The 18,545-nt window shown below is 40.2% G+C and overlaps 1 protein-coding gene and 1 long non-coding RNA gene across 8 annotated transcripts in view; one reads left to right on the top strand and one right to left on the bottom strand.

Moving 5' to 3' along the window:
* EFR3A (EFR3 homolog A) overlaps positions 1 to 1,257 on the bottom strand; it is a 77,461-nt gene extending 76,204 nt beyond the window's left edge. For 4 of the 6 annotated variants that reach the window (XM_065668962.1, XM_065668966.1, XM_065668964.1 and 1 more), the window contains exon 1: positions 1,182 to 1,257. The gene's annotated coding sequence lies outside the window, so the exon portion shown is untranslated. The other 2 variants (XM_065668963.1, XM_065668965.1) reach the window with 1 other exon arrangement.
* A 244-nt stretch (positions 1,258 to 1,501) lies between these two features.
* Positions 1,502 to 11,031, top strand: LOC136008966 (uncharacterized). 2 transcript variants are annotated; one of them, XR_010610296.1, is made up of 3 exons: positions 1,502 to 1,936; positions 4,377 to 4,779; positions 8,981 to 11,031. It is a non-coding gene; the product is annotated as an uncharacterized LOC136008966 (long non-coding RNA). The 2 variants fall into 2 exon arrangements; XR_010610295.1 differs by lacking the exon at positions 4,377 to 4,779 and having other exon boundaries at positions 8,981 to 9,356.
* The last annotated feature ends 7,514 nt before the right edge of the window (positions 11,032 to 18,545 follow it).

Raw genomic sequence — 18,545 nt, 5'->3', positions numbered from 1 at the left:
CTTTATGCATATCAGAACACTACAATCAAGATCTCAACCCAAACGACCGGTTTCTCAGGGATAGTTCACAAGTTTCAGAGCATCCATATACTGAGGCTTCCAGCAGAATGCCCTGAATACTAAAGTTACGCCAGAAAATATTTCAAATTATTTTAAATGCATTATCAAAGGCTTCAGGAATTAGAGGACCTGTATCTTCCCAAAGCCTTGTCTGTTATTCAGGTTTTAGCCCACCTACTCAATTTGCACAGCAAACATTTGATTTAGCTTCATAAAGGTAAAACATCCAGGCTTGCAAACTTTATTTTGAAGTAGGAATTAAAGTGCTGTTTCTAAGTAACAAGATTTTCCACAAGTTCTGCAACAGAGCACAGAGATCTCTCAGTCCACACCAGGATCTTTCCTTCCTAGCATCTCAGCTATGGGATACCTTCCTAGGTATATTCAGCACAACAAAGGAGAAGTTGTACTATAATTAGTTCTCAGTAACTGGATTTGTGGACTTACACCTCAATTATCTAAAGCATGGCTCCATGCTGCACAATTAAAGCAGAAGACGAAGCTGTTTAAGAAAGCTCACAGTGTAGCCCTATTGTACATTTGCATTGTGCTCAGTTAACGCTTAGCAATATCTCACTGCGTTATAGCCTATTTGACAGAAAACAGCTCCGGGAAATCCCAAAGCCACAGTTCTCTACTGCTTCAGACTGATGCTCCTGGGATATCCCACTACATCAGACACGGCTGGCGACTGATAACAAGGTTTTGACTTATGATCGCCCCATGGAAGGCCTCTACCTCTTGAAGGAACTTCACACAGTGACCACTCAGTAGTGGCAGGTCCACAAGCCCTCTCCTGGGAAAGGAACTGGTGGGTCCCGCTCGCTACCACATGCCCCCGGGACAGCGTTTGTGGTGGGCAGCACCCACCGTGGCATCCCGAGCCGGCTGCGCTGCCCACAGCGGGGGGGCCACCGAGTTACTGGGCTGAGGCGACGTCCTGAGGCTGCTCCTCCCGCTGCTCTGAGGGGTCCCGCTGCTCCGCTCAGCGCCCGCCTATGGAGCACGTCCTCCTCGCTCCCAAACGCGGAGAGCAGGGAGTGATCAGAACAACGGGAAAAAGAGACGGCTGTGAAGGTGAAGACAAGAAAGACACCGCTTCCCGGCGGCCCCAGACTCACCTCAGACACCTCTCCGACTCGCTTTACCAGCCGCCATCTTTCCCCCACCCCCCCCATAAGTCACACGGGCGCAAAGCACGCCGGGAGTTGTAGTGATGTGAGGAGCTGTGCCTTGTCCTGTCTCCGTCTATCCCTACAGGCACACAAGCAACAACCAGGGGTCACGACGGAAGAAGGAGCACCCCGACAGGGCGCAGCGGCCCCGGGGCAAAGGGTGCTCCGTGCCCGGGCACCGCGAAGGGTGGCCGAGAAGGGCAAATGGAGCCGCGGGCAAAGTCAGCTGCTGGCGGACACAACTCCCGGCATGCTTTGCGGTGCGGGCTGCCGGCGCTGGCGGTATAGGGGTGGCCCCGGGTCGGGGAGGCCGTGAGGGGAGCGCTGGTTTCACCAGGGTTTGGGACGGGCACGGTTGTCCAGGTGAGCTGGAGCCCTGGGGGAGAGTCTTCCCTCCTGAGGGCCATGGGGCTGTGCTGCTGCTAGAACTCATGTGCCTGTGGTAGCTGCCCTGGCGGTGATGTGTGTGAGGAAATGGAGTTACTTCTGTGAAGGGCAGTGGGGTGCCCGAGACGGAAAAGGCGTTCCCTTCTTCAGACAAAGCAAAGTCAAAGTTGGACCCTAAACCGGCGTGTTTCTGCAGTTATTAGTGCGAATTGGACAGGAGCTGTGCTCGGCTCCGGTTACCACGGCTGAAGGAAGGGTCCAGCGCGAAGTCTGTGATGCATAACCCCAATGGAGACCACACGAAACAGCTACTGGTATGAGGCAGTAATTTCTTAATCTGTTCTCCTTGAAGTAATACTACCAGGTACAAAACCTGTTGCCTTTGATGCCTGATTTTCTAGACAGCCAAGGGGAAATCTGAAACGGATATACCTCGTTTTAGATAGCTCCTTCTGAAAGGAGACAGCCCAGTCCAACTGTCAAGTTAGATGGATGAGTCAAAGGTATTCTCCACATTTGAATCACAGTCACAGACTGGTTTGGGTTGGAAGGGACCTGAAAGCTCATCCAGTTCCGCCTCTGTGCCGTGGACAGGGACACCTTCCACTAGAGCAGGTTGCTCTAAGCCCTGTCCAACCTGGTCTTGAACACTGCCAGGGATGGGGCAACCACAGCTTCTCTGGGCAATCTGTGCCAGCGCCACACCACCACCCAACTCGTGTCAGATGAAGCTTTAGTCTGAAGTTCTTTCTTCTAACCACCAGCTATAGGCAGCCTGTGCTCTTTGTGGAAGATCATATTTATTCCTTTTATTCAAGCTGTATTTCTCTAACAGGCAAATGTCTATTAGTTGTGCATACGGGCATGCAGGCTCCAACATACCTGTCATGCCATACGGTTTCAGGAAAGTGCTGGCAAATAGTGCAGATACTAGTTCTTACTAGCTGTTTGAATGAGACAAGCAGCAACCCAGGTTGGTGTTCGTTCAGCCACTACTCACAGATTTAAATGTAGCACTGTGAGTACCATCCTGATTTCTCTATTTTTTCTTTTGGTTTAAGAAACACTAAAGTGGTTTAAAGCCAAAGTTTCAGTTGTCTAACATTACACCTCATGTGTCTCTGATGAGTACCTTTTATTATCCAAGGGGTTTTAAAATGTTTTCCTCCTGTTTTATTATGTTATAAACATCTGTGAGTATGGAGTAGACTTGCAAAGCTCAAATCATAAAATAAATATTGTGTTGGAATTAAGCTTTGTTTGAGGAGATCTGCTATGCTTGGAAGCAGGCCTTTTTTTATGACATTATTATATAAACCATGTGGTATCTAATACTCAATAAAATTCATCAAAGTCCTTAGCTTAATTGTAGTGCTGTTGTTTCAAACAACTGTTTTCCTAATTTAGTTTCAGTTCAGAGCAAAAAGCTGTAGCTCATGAATACATATGTGTTGATTTCTATGAGCTTCTTTATGTGCTACGTAACGGGTAGCAAATTTATTTGTGGAATACCAGAGTTTTTCATTTTAGTGAGGACAACAGAAGAGCATACATCCACCTTTCTGTCCCACACCAATTTGTCATTAACCGTCTATGTGAGATGGACCTGATCCGTTGACCACATCTAGGGTGACAATCAAACTACCAAGTAAGATTAACAAAAAGTTCCATTACATACCTAGGAAATTTCTGCATGCCTAATTTGCAGCCAAACTGTCTGGTTTTGCTTCCCCTCATCCCAAGCCCATCTAAGTGAACTAGCCAGTTTTGACTGAATGTCTCCTAAATCTTAAGGACCAAAAGTTCATATATGTGTTGATCCACCCATGTGCACAACTCTGTGTCCCATGTGGCCTGCTTTTGAATTGTTTTTAAAAGTGATAATAATCCTATAGGCATAACTTTTAGAGTTTTCACTCTAGAAGTATCTAAAGGGTGAGACAGAAACATCCTGTTCCGTGGCCAGTACTAAAATGTGAATTGCATTAGTAATTTGGCAGTAGCAGTTCTATGATCTCTAATTGGATAACTAAAGTCACACGAAAGTACAATCAAATGTTCAATGTCTGCAGCAAGCAGGAAGAAGTACTTTAGTTCGAAAAGCTAGTAGAGGTTCAAAAGTGTAACAGGAATGATTAGTTACCCTTGGATGGTCTAAAAATATGGGCTCTTTTCAAGGAGTTTCAAAGAAAAAGAAGAAGGAAAGTAAAAAGTCCTAGAGGAATTAATGTACCCCAACAACAGTACAATGCAGGAATGGCAGAAAGTTAGTGTTGTACCTGTGTAGGAAAGATATGTTTATATAGATGGAGAAAAATAGATAAGTAAACGTACAGTACTCATCAACAGAAATGAGCAAAGGGTGAATTGGTAATTGACTTACAGCTGCTCACCACTGCACTTTAAAATCCATTATAGCAATTAATTTGGGCTTTTGCAGTGAGAAAGCAGTAGTTTTCATAGCAATAGCTCTATGGTTTGGTCAGCTGCCAGAAGAGAAAACCATTCACAGGCATTTCACTGAAATATATTTCATCTATATAATCAGTTGCCAATTAAATAATCATTTTATTAATACTTATTTGGTGATGTACTTTTCCAATCATATATTTTTATGCTTGATTCTATAAATGGCTGACAATTACAGTATTTTGTAAGTTGATGATAGAAGATGTTTCTACCAAGAATAGTTAGACTGCAGTGATCAGATCCTCACGGCCTGTGTTAAGACATTTACATTGTTCATTTTGGCAGGAGGCACAGTGGATGCAAACTGCCGATATGAAGCAACCCTGAAAGCAGAGCAGAGACTTCATGCCAATTCCACCCCCCCGACCATCCAGCATCTTCCTAGTAGATATCTATTTTTTTATCCCCAGTCTCTTCTTGAGCAAGATTTCTCAGTGACAGCTCTGCTCACCAGGAAGACAGCTGTCAGGGGCACAGCAAATATAGATTGGAATGATTATAACTTTTTAGAAATGCTCAGAAAGTGCTGAGCAGCCGCTGTCAGAAAAGTTAGTGCCTTGCAGATGCCTCGGAGCAAGAATCTTCAAATTGCATCCAAAATCCCCAAGTACTTGTCAGAGCTATGGCCATAGATACTCGGAGAATAAATTCCACATCAAAATTGAAAATGTCAACATGAAAATGTCAGGTGTGTAACAAAAGTTCTCATATGATGTATGTATACACACATGCATGTATTTGATAACAAATAATAGTTTATGATACATAGGTGCTTTATTCTTAAGTCATTAATTGTGCTAAAGAGTCTTTATAACAAGTTTATTCAAACAGAGAAGAAGATATTCCATTGGGTTACATACTCTTCATCCTTTCCTCTGGCATCAGGATTGTCTACAGTTATAATTTTCCTGGCAGATCAGAGCAATTCTGATAGGTTTTATTTTTAGGATGGGTAGTGTTTCTGTAAACTAAATGGGTTTATAATACCATATTTAAATGAGGTCTGTGTTATTAAAATTTAACTTACTTGTCCAGCTGGGGGCAGAAGGGGAATAAGTAGAGAATTTTTACCAATACAGAGTGGCAATGTGATGCTTCAGATACTGTATGTGAAACTCAGATTTCCTGAAGTGTTGTCTGTAAAGGGCTGGCTATGCAAATAAGTCCCAGTTGATCACCTCAGTTTTCCTACTCCAAATCAGTGACCTATAAGTCAAGTTCCAAATCCATTCCACTGAGCAGCTGATGTACCTCAGCATCTTCTGTATATCTTCACTTGAGGTGTTCTCTTCCCTTTGCTATATAATAGGAAATTAATGTCAAAATTTATGATTACCATAACAGCCAAAAATAGAATCTAATTATTCTCATCCATTTTCAGTCTCAGCTAGATTATTTTTTGAGAATCAATTAAAATCCTCTAGAAAAGAATGAATGTGCTCAAGTTTTGCTGCAAAGAATATTTATTCTGTCAAGTACTGATAACAAACAATGCACATTATGTTCCATACAATTCATTTTTATTTCTTTTTCCTTAGTTTCTAAGGCTTTTGCAGTCACACTGGTCAGTCCCTGATATCTTGAGAGCCAAAAGGCTAATTTCAGCCACAGACAGACACAAATAGAAGTCTCACAGGTAAAATGGTTCTGGAGGTTGTGTGAAAACCTGTAAAAAGTTGGCCAAAAGTGATGTGAGTTCGTGACCTCACAGAGAGAAAAAAGCATCACATGAATCCATTCTGTATGTTGCTTGGCCTGGTCTGCTCAGGCATGCTGTGCGTACAAGCTACAGATACACCACCAAGCCAGGCCTGATGGGTACTTCCTTCTTCCCAGATGATAGTGAGGGAATGTGGGATGGCTGCTAAAAGTATTAGGGAACGAATGAGGTCATGATAAAAAAAAGAGAGGAACTGGGATTATGACAGTGGAGGCACAGGTGTATAGGATGCAAATCCATGGGAAATCAGGCTTCACCAGTTCCACTGATCAATGAAAGAAAATATTTATGTTTTCCTGTCAATGCCTTTTGGAGAAAGACATGTCACAGCCATTAAAATAAATGTCTCTAAAAGGACTGTGTGTGACAGCCTCCACTGAGAAAAAAAAACCCAACTTAATTTCCTGTCACAGTGGGCCAGATTCTCAGCTTGTGTGAACTGCCAGGATTAAGCTAAAATGAATTGAATTGTTCTGTCTTGGTGCCAATTGGCCTGTTTTAGGATGTTAAAAATACTTCCAAGCAAATACAGATAAAAAAATTAGGCAGGAATATGTTTAGGGAAAATGGATATAAAATTACAGTATGAAAAGCTGTCATGTTGTAATAGGTAATGGTAGGAAGGTAAAATATTAACTATTTTCAGATCTACTATCAAAACTAAGTAGGAGATTCATCCCTTTTCACTTCAAAACATTTCTCAGTGTTCTTTACCCTGTTACAAGAAGTAGTATTGTCAAGAAGACCTAGGCTGAGATAAAAGCCTGAAGCATGGATACAAGGGAAAATGGTAATTGTGAGGAGGACTCAGTGGCATGGTGAAACACTGTGGGAATGCTTCAAAATCGAAGACATGCAGTCATGTCTCTCTCAGTCCTCTCTAAAAGCAAACAAGATTATAAATAAGAATAATGGGTTCCTGGCCAGTCACTATCAGGAATTCAAGGGTACACAACTGTTTGCAAAAGAAGCATGTGTAGGAGCGTGTGAGAGAGAGTGTGATTATTGTGCTGACTTGATCTGTTCCCGGACCACTGGGGCAGAACTGATGACTTTTTGTTCCAAAACACTGGGACAATGCTTGCATGTTCTTGAGGAGGTGAGATTGCCAAGTACGTGAATATCCTGTTTGGCTGCATAGTCAAGATCCTTGTCTGTAGCTATAAAAAGGACAAGAAAAAAGGAATAAATGACTTAGATCACATACTGAATCCGTGTCTTTCAGTCCGCCACAAAACACAGACTGACATTAGGAGACCAGAGCCTGGAAACCACTCTTGGTTGAAATGCACAAGATCATTTTGCTGGATTTGGCTGGAATAGAGTTAATTATCTTCATAGTAGCTAGAATGAAGCTGTATTTTGGATTTGTACTGGAAACAGTGTTGATAACACAGGGATTGCTGAATTCCATAACCACTTTAAGAAATGCTATTAAGAAAATCGTTGACAGTGTTGATTTCTGGCATCACTCCTTGAAGGAGTTCACTGAAGTAAGCAAGACTGTATATAAGTGAATGAACAAAATTTACCTCAGAGTCATTCGTCAGCTCTGTCTGCTACGTAGAAAATGTCTGTTGCTTGACCATGTTCCCTACTTGGTACGATTTTGACAGAAGAGCAGTTAAGTCATTTATACTGTGTCTAGCACATCTGAGCAAACTCTTTAAAGCTGTAAATAGATAAAATAGCCCTTTCTAACCAATCTTCTTTCTACTATATAGGCAATTAACAAGATTAAACAAGTATCTCTAAATAGCTTATGTATTCCAATGGCTTCTATTTTCTGCTGGCTTTACGAATGTCCTTCTAAAGAAAGCATGAAAGATATTTGCTTTATTTTTCTGAAATAGCCTGCAGAAAAAATTACTTTCATTTTTTGGGAATAACAGTAAGTCGTCGGTTTTGAGGAATAAAAAGAATACTCTGCTATACTTGAACTGGTTTCCACTTTAAAGTTTCTGAAGCAAGAGAGCTTGCATGAATTTTTAATCTCCTAAATTTAAATCCTTAGAGTATCAAAGAAAATAAAGCAAACAAACAAAAAGTTCTAGTTGAGCTAAAATAATAACACAGCTCCCTTCTCCCAGCAAAAACTCATTGGTAAAAGGAATTGCAGTGCCTGATTCTCAAATTTAGTTTCCAACTCCTGCAGCAATAACAGCAGCCAGGGTTCTTTCGTGCTCGATATCTTAGTTTTGGAGATGCTCTTCTAATAATCTATAACTGTAAATAGGAGCAAATCATGATTCAGTTAAAAGGTATTCCTCTTTTTTTAGCAGAATGATGATTTCATTCACAAGTTCTTGCAATACAAACATGAACAGCACTAGGCACAGGCCTTAGGTGTGCTAATTTCCGGTTCTCACTGAGTTTTCCAAGAGGAAATCGTGCATTTTCTTAATGGCCTTTCATTCACGAACCACAAAAAAGATACAATACTATTACACCAGTATTGGTAGGACTCATCCATAAGTTGCAAATACCATATTTAATGCCTTTTATCCAACATAGCTGGACAGATTTTACAAATACAGACTCTGTAGGAATCTTTTCCCAGCTACTTGCCTTTCAATCATTTCTAGGGTGCCTTGCACATGATTTTATATATTGTAAATGGGTTAGTGAGTAAAAGGTAGTTGCATGCTCTTGAAGTATCAGAATCTTTTGTTGCCTTATTTAGAAGTTAGCATGGTGGTTTTGCATGGAGAACAGAAAAAGATGAACAAATCTTTGCTTCTTTTACAGAGTAGTGTATACAGCCTGCTGCTATATGGAGAGGAAAGCAAATAGGTGTAGCAACTGGAAACATCATTCCTTGTTTGCCACATGAATGGATTTTCAATGCAGGATTTAATTTCATTTTTTATTTAAGTATAGACTTTATATATAATGGTTTTAATCTTTGGAAGAACAGAGCCAAGTAATTGAAAATATCTACTTTTATCTCAGAGGACTCTTAGAAGTAGTATATCGTGTTGTAACTATTGCAATATCGTGTATTTTTCTTACTTTTAATTTATGGAAGGGTAACTGGGTTACTGTAATAGCAGTCATCTATTTCCTCCCACTAAAATGGTTTTATTGTTCAGATAATTCAGTAGAATTAGCTGACAAAAATGCTGTCTAGATGAGAAATCTTTTACTGTCTGCTATGTTTTTACTACAGGCGTGTCACCTACTTACATTCCCATCCCACTTTGCTGAGGGAGAAAACCAAACAGCTCAGAAGACTCCAGTAAGAAATGAAAATCTCAGCTGAATGCTTACAGTTTAGTTGATGTGATAGTCAGTTTTCTATGTGATGATGAGCCTGGTGAGGAAAGAAATCAAGGCCGATAACTGATGTCACCCAGGCTGCTGTGTTGTGACTTCAGATTCAGAATGCTGAACAGCTGAAATGGTGTCCTGTTACACAGCTTCTCCGCTAATGTATGAAATGCTCTTAAGGTTCAAGCTGATGCAGTGTAGTGAAGGATGTGCTAACAGATCCTGTACTGTAGAATTTTATGTTTATAAAATAAATTGTTACAGACCTATTGTTACATCTGCTGAAGTGAATGGTTCATTTGAATACAGATGCTAAGCGGCACACGATTCCTCATTTGTAACACACTAACTGACAATTCAATGTTATGTGAAGTGTTCCAGCACTGCAGAAGATTACCTTATTCTGACGACTTCATTCTCTCAAAAGAACTCAAGTAAGCTGTGTCAGAGGAACACGAAGGGTGAAAGGAATGGTAGTACCATTCTTTTATCACCCAGTTCTACTGACCCTGCAAAAGCCTCTCTTTATCTCCACCAGCTGGTTTCAGGCTGGTGTCTGCAAGGGATATCTTGCAGGGGAGTCTGCAAGGCCATTCTCCATGGCTCTTCTTCCACCCTTCAGGGACTGCTATTTGATGGGAGTAAGGGAAGTGCAGGGAGGGACAGGCAGGAGACTGTCCACAAGCTTTCAGGTACGTTCAGAACTGGGAGACAAAAAGCAAGAAGGATCCACTGGTCTTCTAATATTTGTATTTCACAGAATTAATCTCATGTGTTTTACCCACAAGGAAGAAACCTGAGATTTCAGAAATTATTAAGGGATAATACTAGCCCTCTCCCTCCTCTCCTTAATTTTGCCTGCTGACCCAATTCTGTGCTTCCTTTAACAAGACAATATCTCACTAGAATAACAAAATGGTTCAGCTCATACACAACATCCCTTGCCATTGCTAAGATTCAGAATATAATTGAGTTATATATAGCGCTATTAATTTCAGGATCCCTAGGGATGTGCTGAGACACTGATGCCTACCTCCTACATTATTTTACAATGTATCTTACAGAGGTTGTAGGAACATTTTTACACATTTTCCAGTTCTGATTAATAAATCTATCTGCAGGAAATAAAGCTCATATCAGAGCATTTTGTTGCAAATTTTCCTTTCCTGTTAAACTTGTTGGCTGTTTGAAAGTATAGTTTGTATAAACTACTCTTGCTGTGAATTCTGCATAAGCAGGACTCATGACTCCAACTCTGTCCTTGCCCTACAATGTGCTTAGGGGCAAAACACTTCATCTGTTCTCCTGTTTGCATATTTGAAATGGGATCAATAATTGTTGCATCCTCTATAAAGAACATTCACTTCTACCAATGCAAAGTACTTGTACTGAAGCAAGATGTTCTGATAACATTGCAAACTGCCCATCCTTCCACCTGCTATCTTGGCCTGTTGCAGCACACATAGTATCACTAATCCAAGCTCTAAAAATGTGTTTATCTGTTCTGCTTCTTTTCCTGCTTCTTCCAAACCATAAGGCTGGCTTTGCTATCATGAGATTTAAGCAATAATAACAAGAATTAGATCCTTCTGATATTTGAGACTTATGGTTACGCTTGTGTCTTTTATTCAGGGCAATCAGAGACTTAAATTCTCGCATGAAACTCTATTTCTAAAATCCAGCAGTCAAGGCTTTGGCACACATACAGAATTCCGTAAGTTGTCTAAAATCACAGCAGTTGGTTCACAGCCTGCTTTTTGTCACAGTGTAATTTTATATTACCTGATTTCTAGTGTCACATTCACATAAAACTGTAGTTCTTGTAGGTCCAGGTTGAACTCTGATATTCTGAACTGTATACACCAATCTTAAAGTAGGCAAATGTTACATGTGTGCTGTTTGGAGACTAATCTGACCTGATAAATAAATCATATGAAAACAAAGAAGCTACATCTTTAGTAATTTTCTTTCTGTAGATGATCTGCAGTCCATTCCATTTATCTTGATACACTGTTGGGAAGTTTAACTTGTTTCGCAGTATATGATTAAGAAGTGGGGTGAAAGAAGCATCTTGTTTCCTATTTTCCTTTTGTAATTGCCATGCTTTGTAAGTTCTCCTGCCAGGACAGTGTCGTGGTTTAAACCAAGCCACACAGCTCGTTTGCTCACTCCCCCCCACTATTTTCCCTCCCTCTTTCCTCCCCACCCCAGCCCCGTTCCCGGAGGGATGGGAAGGAGAATCGAAAGAATGCAACTCCCACAGGTTGAGATGAGAACAGCCCAGTAACTAAGGTATAACACAAATCACTACTGCTACCTCCAATAATAATAATGATAAGAGAAAAATAACAAGGTAAGAGAATACAATACCACCGCCGAACGAATTTGACCCCCCCCCGAAGAGAGCCTGTGCCCTTCCGGGTAACTCCCAGTTACCTCCCTGGGCATGACGTGCTGTGGTATGGAATACCTCTTTGGCTAGCTTGGGTCAGGTGTCCTGTCTCTGCTTCCTCCCGGCCTCCCCTTGTCCCTGGCAGAGCATGAGACTCACAAAGTCCTTAACCAGAGTAAACGTTACTTAGCAACAACTAAAAACATCAATATTATCAGCTCTGTTCCCAGGCTGAAAGTCAAAACACAGTGCTGCACCAGCTACTAAGAAGGAGGAAAACTGACTGCTACTGCTGAACCCAGGACAGACAGTCAGTGGAAGTTCAGGTTTTTTAAACTCTTGGGCTTTGGCCTAAACATTGAACAATCTCAGTGATTTAGAGTATATTTGCATTTGTGCAGGGAAAAGGGGAGAAGTTCATATGGTGATGGACTGTGTGTCCTTGCCCAGGCACTGGCCATGGGGCTCCAGCGCAGGCAAATCTTTGAGCCCAGTTCATCCAGTTTTCATTCGACCTGACTGTCCATTAACTAGTCAATATTTTGTCAGTTCGTCAATGAAGAGATGTCAAAAGCTTTGCTGAAGTCAAGATACACAGTAGTCAAGATACACTTTCACCTTGTCCACCAAGCTAATCATTTCGTACTAGAAAGCTGCCAGGATGGTCAGGTGTGATTTCCTTTCCATGAACCCTTGCTGACTATTTCCAGTCACCTTCATGTCCTTCATATGTGTAGAAATGGTTTTGAGGGTTATTTGCTCCATCACTTTCCCAGGGACTGAGGTGAGGCTGATCAGCCTATAGCTCCTAGTTCTTGATTTTTCCAGACCACTTAATGCTTCTGCTAGTTCTGGAAACTTGCCTTCATCAAAATAAGACAGAATATAGTCTACTGCTCAGTATCACAATCAAGACTTTGGTTCAAGCAAGGTTTTGTGTTTTCTTGGCCAAATGACATATCCATTATGTTTTAATAACAGCTTCCAGTTTTCATGTGTAATACAGTGAGTTAAATCCCTAAAAGAAAATCCTGCTCCCTATAAGTTTTGTAGTAGAACAGCTACCTATAATGATTCACTGAGCTGAGATGCTTATGGAATATAATCTCAATAACAGAGGTTCTATTTTTTGCATCAGTGACAGTAAAAACATCTGCTACTAAAGCTATAGAATAGTTCAATTGAAAAGAAGAGTTCAGAGGTCACCTTGAATTTATAGCCACAACTGATGTGAAGTACAAGTGAAAATCAGCTGATGCACACTTTACACTGCACGAATGTCTCAGTGAGAGTCGATACAAATTCTGCCAGCAGCAGTAAGGCAGACAGTATTGTAATGCTTTTGTAAAGAGGTCAATACTTTGATTGTAACAACCATATTGTAGATGAATAGCACTTGCTTCCCACCCGTCTTTCCCAATCATCACTGAACGTCAGATGAAACTTAACGCTAAAATGAACATACAGCACCACCTCTTGATGGGATTGCCTTCTGCAATGTGATCGTTGCAGATTTCCTCTCCTCCTCACCCCCTTGATAAATGTAATTAGAATTTGGGACAAGTTACACAGTATTTTGCTATTATGAATCAGTAAAAGTACTTTTTTTTTTTTTTTTGCCATCCCTGAAGGCTGCAGGATCAATCTTCCTGCACAAGTCCTGTGAAGTGTTGCCATTTACAACCCTCAGGTTAGTCCACTCTGTTCAAAATGCCTGCTGAAGACCACTGCATGTTGACATCCCAGGAGTACTCTAGCTATGCCAGGACATCTGCTGTGATTTAACCCTGGACAGCAACTCAGCCCACACAGCAGCTTGTCCTTTCCCCACAAGTGGGATGGGAGAGAGAATCAGAAGAGTAAAAAGTGAGAAGACTCATGAATTGGGGTAAAGACTGTTTAATAGGTAAAGCAAAAGCTGCACACAAGAAGAGAAACAAGGAATTTGTTCTCTTTAAGTTTGATCTGCTTCCATCAACAAAGTGTTATGGATGACAGCCTTGTATGGAATAGTAATTTTTATGTAATTCTTAAATTACAGTATTTTGATTAAAAAATTGATCCTTGTTTGGGGCTGGACTTTTCCTCAACAGACATTAAAGGAGTAAAAAGTCCTCTCAATAAATAGGAGCCTTTGTTAGAGAACCCTTAAAGTCTGTTAGCATCTAAAAAGTAAAAAACCCAACGTGGATCGACGGTAATTCAGGCACCTTCAAATTTAAATAGCTAAAAAAGCCTAGAAAATTTCAGAGGTCTGTAGAGGCTGTGTGAGAATCTCTTATAATGTCTGGTTTTATGTATAATTTTATCTTTCTGCAGCAAAGGTTAACAGGTATCATCACAGTCTGACTGACATAAACAGGTATTTTCAGGCAATTTACTGCTCTTACAAGCTTTCAAAAGAGTTGCCCATCTTGGACAAAGTAAAAGAAAAAAGATGAGGCAGTACCTATAAGTAGTCCAAAATGTGCAGGTTGAGAAGAAAAATGGATTAATGTATGCCTCATTTCATTCACAAAGAATCATAGAATAGTTAGGGTTGGAAAGAACCTTAAGACCATCCAGTTCCAACCCCCCTGTCATTGGCAGGGACACCACACACTAAAGAAACAGGAGCTCAGAACTTTGAGGACTTAATGCTTAAACTAATCAACCTGCTGGCTGACTACATCCTTTTAATAACATCTATTTTTCTAAATCCTAGTGGTAACAGATTCTTTGAAAGTACTGAATTCTATGCTGACTTGCTTTTAAGGAACAGAATAAAAAAGTATTTTCTGTCACCCCAAGCCTGCCATGGGGAAAACATAAATGCATGTTTTTAGTTAACATGAAATCTGTGGTATAGTCCTAGGTTTATTCTGTTACCAGAACATCTGACACTGCAGGAATTCATAGTTCTGTGTGTGTTATCCATCACATTAGAGTCTTGTGCAGATAACATCATAAAGTGCCACAGGCTGATTTATGTTTTCAAGGTAAACAGTGGTTTAGGGTGTATGTACCAAACTTGTGGTCATTGTCTCAAAAAAAAAAAATCACTTTTTGTCATTTTTATTTTGTAGGCTATTAAAAAAAGTGACAGGTAATTAGAATGAAAAAATGTTGCTTTGTTATTCATTGACTTGAGCTGCATAACAATGCACCATCAAAAGGATCTGGAAGAGTCAGTTAAATTAGTAACACCAAACTTGATAGTTTCTAAAGAGTGCATATAAATAATGAATCTGAAAGAGGAATATAAAAAATTAAAAGTAACTTGAATCTTGCGAACATGTGCACTCCTTATGCAATCAAAACTCCCACAGAAACCAGAAGAAAGATGAGAAGACTCCAGGGCTTAGGAGATGAGATCAGCTGAAGGAAGAATGAGTGTTTTATTAAAAATTATCTAACCTGAAAAACTCTTTCTTGAATCGAAGCAGCAGTCTAATCCTTCCTAATAGACATCATTATTTTCTAATTCTGCTTTTTCCTCCTTTATCCTTTGAAACAAATACAAGAACAGTGATATACAAAGGAAGATGATGCCATAAGAGCTTGTTGTTAAAATCCCATGCCCATGACTATCTATAATACTGGGGGGAAGGGAGAGTGCATAAAGCGAAGAGGTAAGATGATATTAAGAACTGTTTAGTGACTTTTCTTCTGCTGCCCAGCTCCAGGAATAGAGAAATCCACAGTTTATGTACTTGAGAGACAACACAGACCCTACTACTCACATGCTTCTAGCTGCTCTTTCTGTTCTAGTACATGCTTCTACACTTAAAAATTACAGCCATCTTTCCCAGAACAGCTCCAGCAAATCCAGCAGAAGAGAAAAGTCAACTGAAGGAAGTAGAAAGCTTAAAGTGCTTAAGATAAACCTAGTTAGCAGAGAGTGAAGACTACAAGAACTGTGATGCTCCGCAGTTTGTGGCTGTGCTTGAAACAGGTATCTGTCAACAGGTACTACATGAACTTCTGACAGCTGTGAAGTCCTCAGCTCCTCTCGAATACCCTGCCACTACCATGCTCTTCCTTAGTCTCAGAGAAAACTAAATAGTGGGTTTTTTTCTATTTATTTGTGAACTTTGAAAATTCCTGGTGGCCCTTTTTCCTGAAAGGCCCATGCATGCCATGAAGGATCCTGTCAGCTTTGCTCTGTCCTTGTTCTCCTCTAAGTGGGGAAAATGCCATCCTCTGGAGAAACCAGGTCCAAGTCAGTCACTAGAAAACCCTGAAACGAATGAATGAAACACCCCACTCTCATGCATACATGGGACTATATTATTAGAAAGCGTAGTTATAAATTCTAGTTATTGCCTTCACATTAAAATGTCCTGATCATATCTAATTGTTGCAGACCTATGCATTCACCTTCACTGACAGTTTGCTGAGATGAGCAGGAAGATGGCAGTAAGTGACCCATAACAAGTTCATGCTCATATGTCCTCACAGGAGAAACAATGCTTACTCACTCTCATAGCCACATTTTAATGAGGCTCCTGTGCCCCTTATTTTTCTCTTGGACCCTTTTCAGCTTGCTTTCCATTTGCCATGGGAATAGATAGGCATATGCACTGTCTCTTCAGAAATCCTCCAGGTATAATTTACTGAAGGCAGGAGCAACTGGATGCACAGAAGAACATGAGTAAATTTCAGTTTAAATGAAAATCACAAGCATTTTGAAAGAGGAATACTGAATTTACTTCCTTTTATTGTTTTAGGTGATAGCATAGAAATCGACATGGCCTTAAATATCAGTGGAAGATCTACCTAGTTACTGTCTCATAAAACATGCTGTTCTTCATTAGTGCTTGAGCTTTTAGAAAACCTGTAAAGATCTTTTTGCGTTTGAAAGTGCAAAATGACTTGTATAGAGTGTCATCAGTCTTAGCAAAATGAAGCTTTCAGAGAGCCATAATGGCAGAGAGCGTAGTGGTATTTAAATTATTGAGCCATAAAGGATGGAACTATCAACAAGTGAATACATAACCCATGAAGAAAACTCCCAGAGCAAAGTACAGTTATTTCATCCCATTAAGGGATTCAGCTTCTTTTCTGATTTTTGAAACAGGTGGTATGACAAATTGGCAATGCTCTACAGCATGAGCGTAACCTAACTCATTCAAAGCCAAACTGAAAATAACAAAATGAAACTCAGCATGGAAAAAGACTCAAGCTAACACATTGTGTGAGGAAAGAAATTCAAAACAAAGAGATGCAAACAGCAGAGGAACCCTGTAAAGGAGGCCAAGAAAAAGGTGGCAACAGATGGTGTCCACTCAACAGGAAGAGGGGTTTTTGGCCATGCAGACTTGAATTATCCAAGCAGGAGCATGCCTGGGATGTTGTGACTTGCACTTTCACACTTAGCTGAGTGATTTCATGGCTTTTAATTATGAGAAGTACTAGACCTTGAGTTTCTATGTCTTTTCTAAAATTTGCTATGCCTTCCTGACCTGCTTCATGTCAGATGCACCATATTTCATGGTTCAGATAACTTACAAATCTTGTTCTGAGAGTTGCAGCCCCCCTAGGGAGGATCTGAGTCGGCTCCACAGTGCCACCTTCTGAAGCACCAGCGCTGAGTGCTGTGTATTTGTCAGGAAGAAATAAATATTCACGAGGTCCAGCTGTGTGGAGCGAGGTCAGACAAAGTGTCAGAATCACCCTTCCCTGACCAAAGAGTCTGGGGAGGATCTGTGCCTTTCCTGGTTCCTGTTTTTGTATTTATGGCAATACTTAAGCACTTATACGTGGCAATTCCGCAGAATCATGGAATCATAAAACAGGGTTGGTAAGGACCTTAAGATCATGTAGTTCCAACCCCTCTGCCATGGGCAGGGACCCTAGACCATGTCATCTAAGGCTCTGTCCAACCTGGCCTTGAACACTGCCAGGGATGGAGCATTTATGGCAGGGGAGTTGGAACTGGATGGTCTTAAGATCCTTTCCAACCCTAACTATTCTGTGATTCTATGATTTAGAACATTCCTTTATAACTGGTTATGTATAATAGTTCAACATATCCTTTGTTTATTTTCATGTGGGTGAAAAATTAAGTTAATTATAACTCATTCAGAGATTTGATGGCCATGAGTAATTCCTATTCATAATTTTCAGTAGTTGTGGGTTTTGTCCTTTTATTGCTTGCTTCTGTAACACCTTCAATACTTTTCTTAATCTCTTTGTTGTGACATAGATTAAAAAAAAATCCCCGTGTTTAATCATCTCTTAGAAAGAATAGGAGAGATACTTCATGTAATGTTTAATTTTCCCTGAAAATCTCAATCTTTTTTCTTTTGAATTAATAGACTTTTGTTCTATTAGCTTAAATTTAACATTGATTATATGGAAATAAAGACCAAACTGATCTAGTTTTTCCTGAAAATGCATTCATTGAAATCAATTCAGAAACACTGGTAAACCCTTCAGAATGCAAAATAGTTTCCTGATAGGTTAGGAAGGAATCCTGACTCCTGTTCCACTTCCCAACCACTTTGTACACAATCAACTCAAGTGCTTTCCTTGCTTCCTTCTATGATATGTGTGTCATCTTATTTGATCTGTTCATAATGTTCATAATAAAAGCTGAAAAATCCAGGAGTTTTTGCAGATTTGTATTAATTTCACCAAATAATGATGCCAGGTCCAGTACAGAAAGAGAAGAATGTAGCCATTTTATGGAATTCTGTGCTTTGCTTCCATACAGACTTGTTAGATATCTAGCTCTGGGCACCTCCCCTTTTGACCAGCAAAATTACAGATGAAAAGCTAAACAAGTAGTAGGATAGTTGTAATGGAGTTTTGTATCATGCAATTTGATGCGTTTAACTTTTATTTATAGAATCATAGAATCATAGAATGGTTTGGGTTGGAAATGACCTTATGTCATCCAGTTCCAACCCCCCTGCCATATTAAGTAATTTTAATTCTATTTGTTTTGAAAGAAAGGTTCTGAGCATAAATGGTAACGAATCTGAGTGAAAATTATTTCTCTTTGCCACTCAAAAAATAACAATGATTATTTTGAGCCAGGGTTTGTATTTTCCAATAACACAGCAGTTACCAAGGAAAAGTTTTGCAT

Source organism: Lathamus discolor, chromosome 2 (assembly GCF_037157495.1).
Source record: "Lathamus discolor isolate bLatDis1 chromosome 2, bLatDis1.hap1, whole genome shotgun sequence".
Classification (NCBI taxonomy): Eukaryota; Metazoa; Chordata; class Aves; order Psittaciformes; family Psittacidae; genus Lathamus; species Lathamus discolor.
This window is presented reverse-complemented; position numbering and strand designations above follow the sequence as displayed.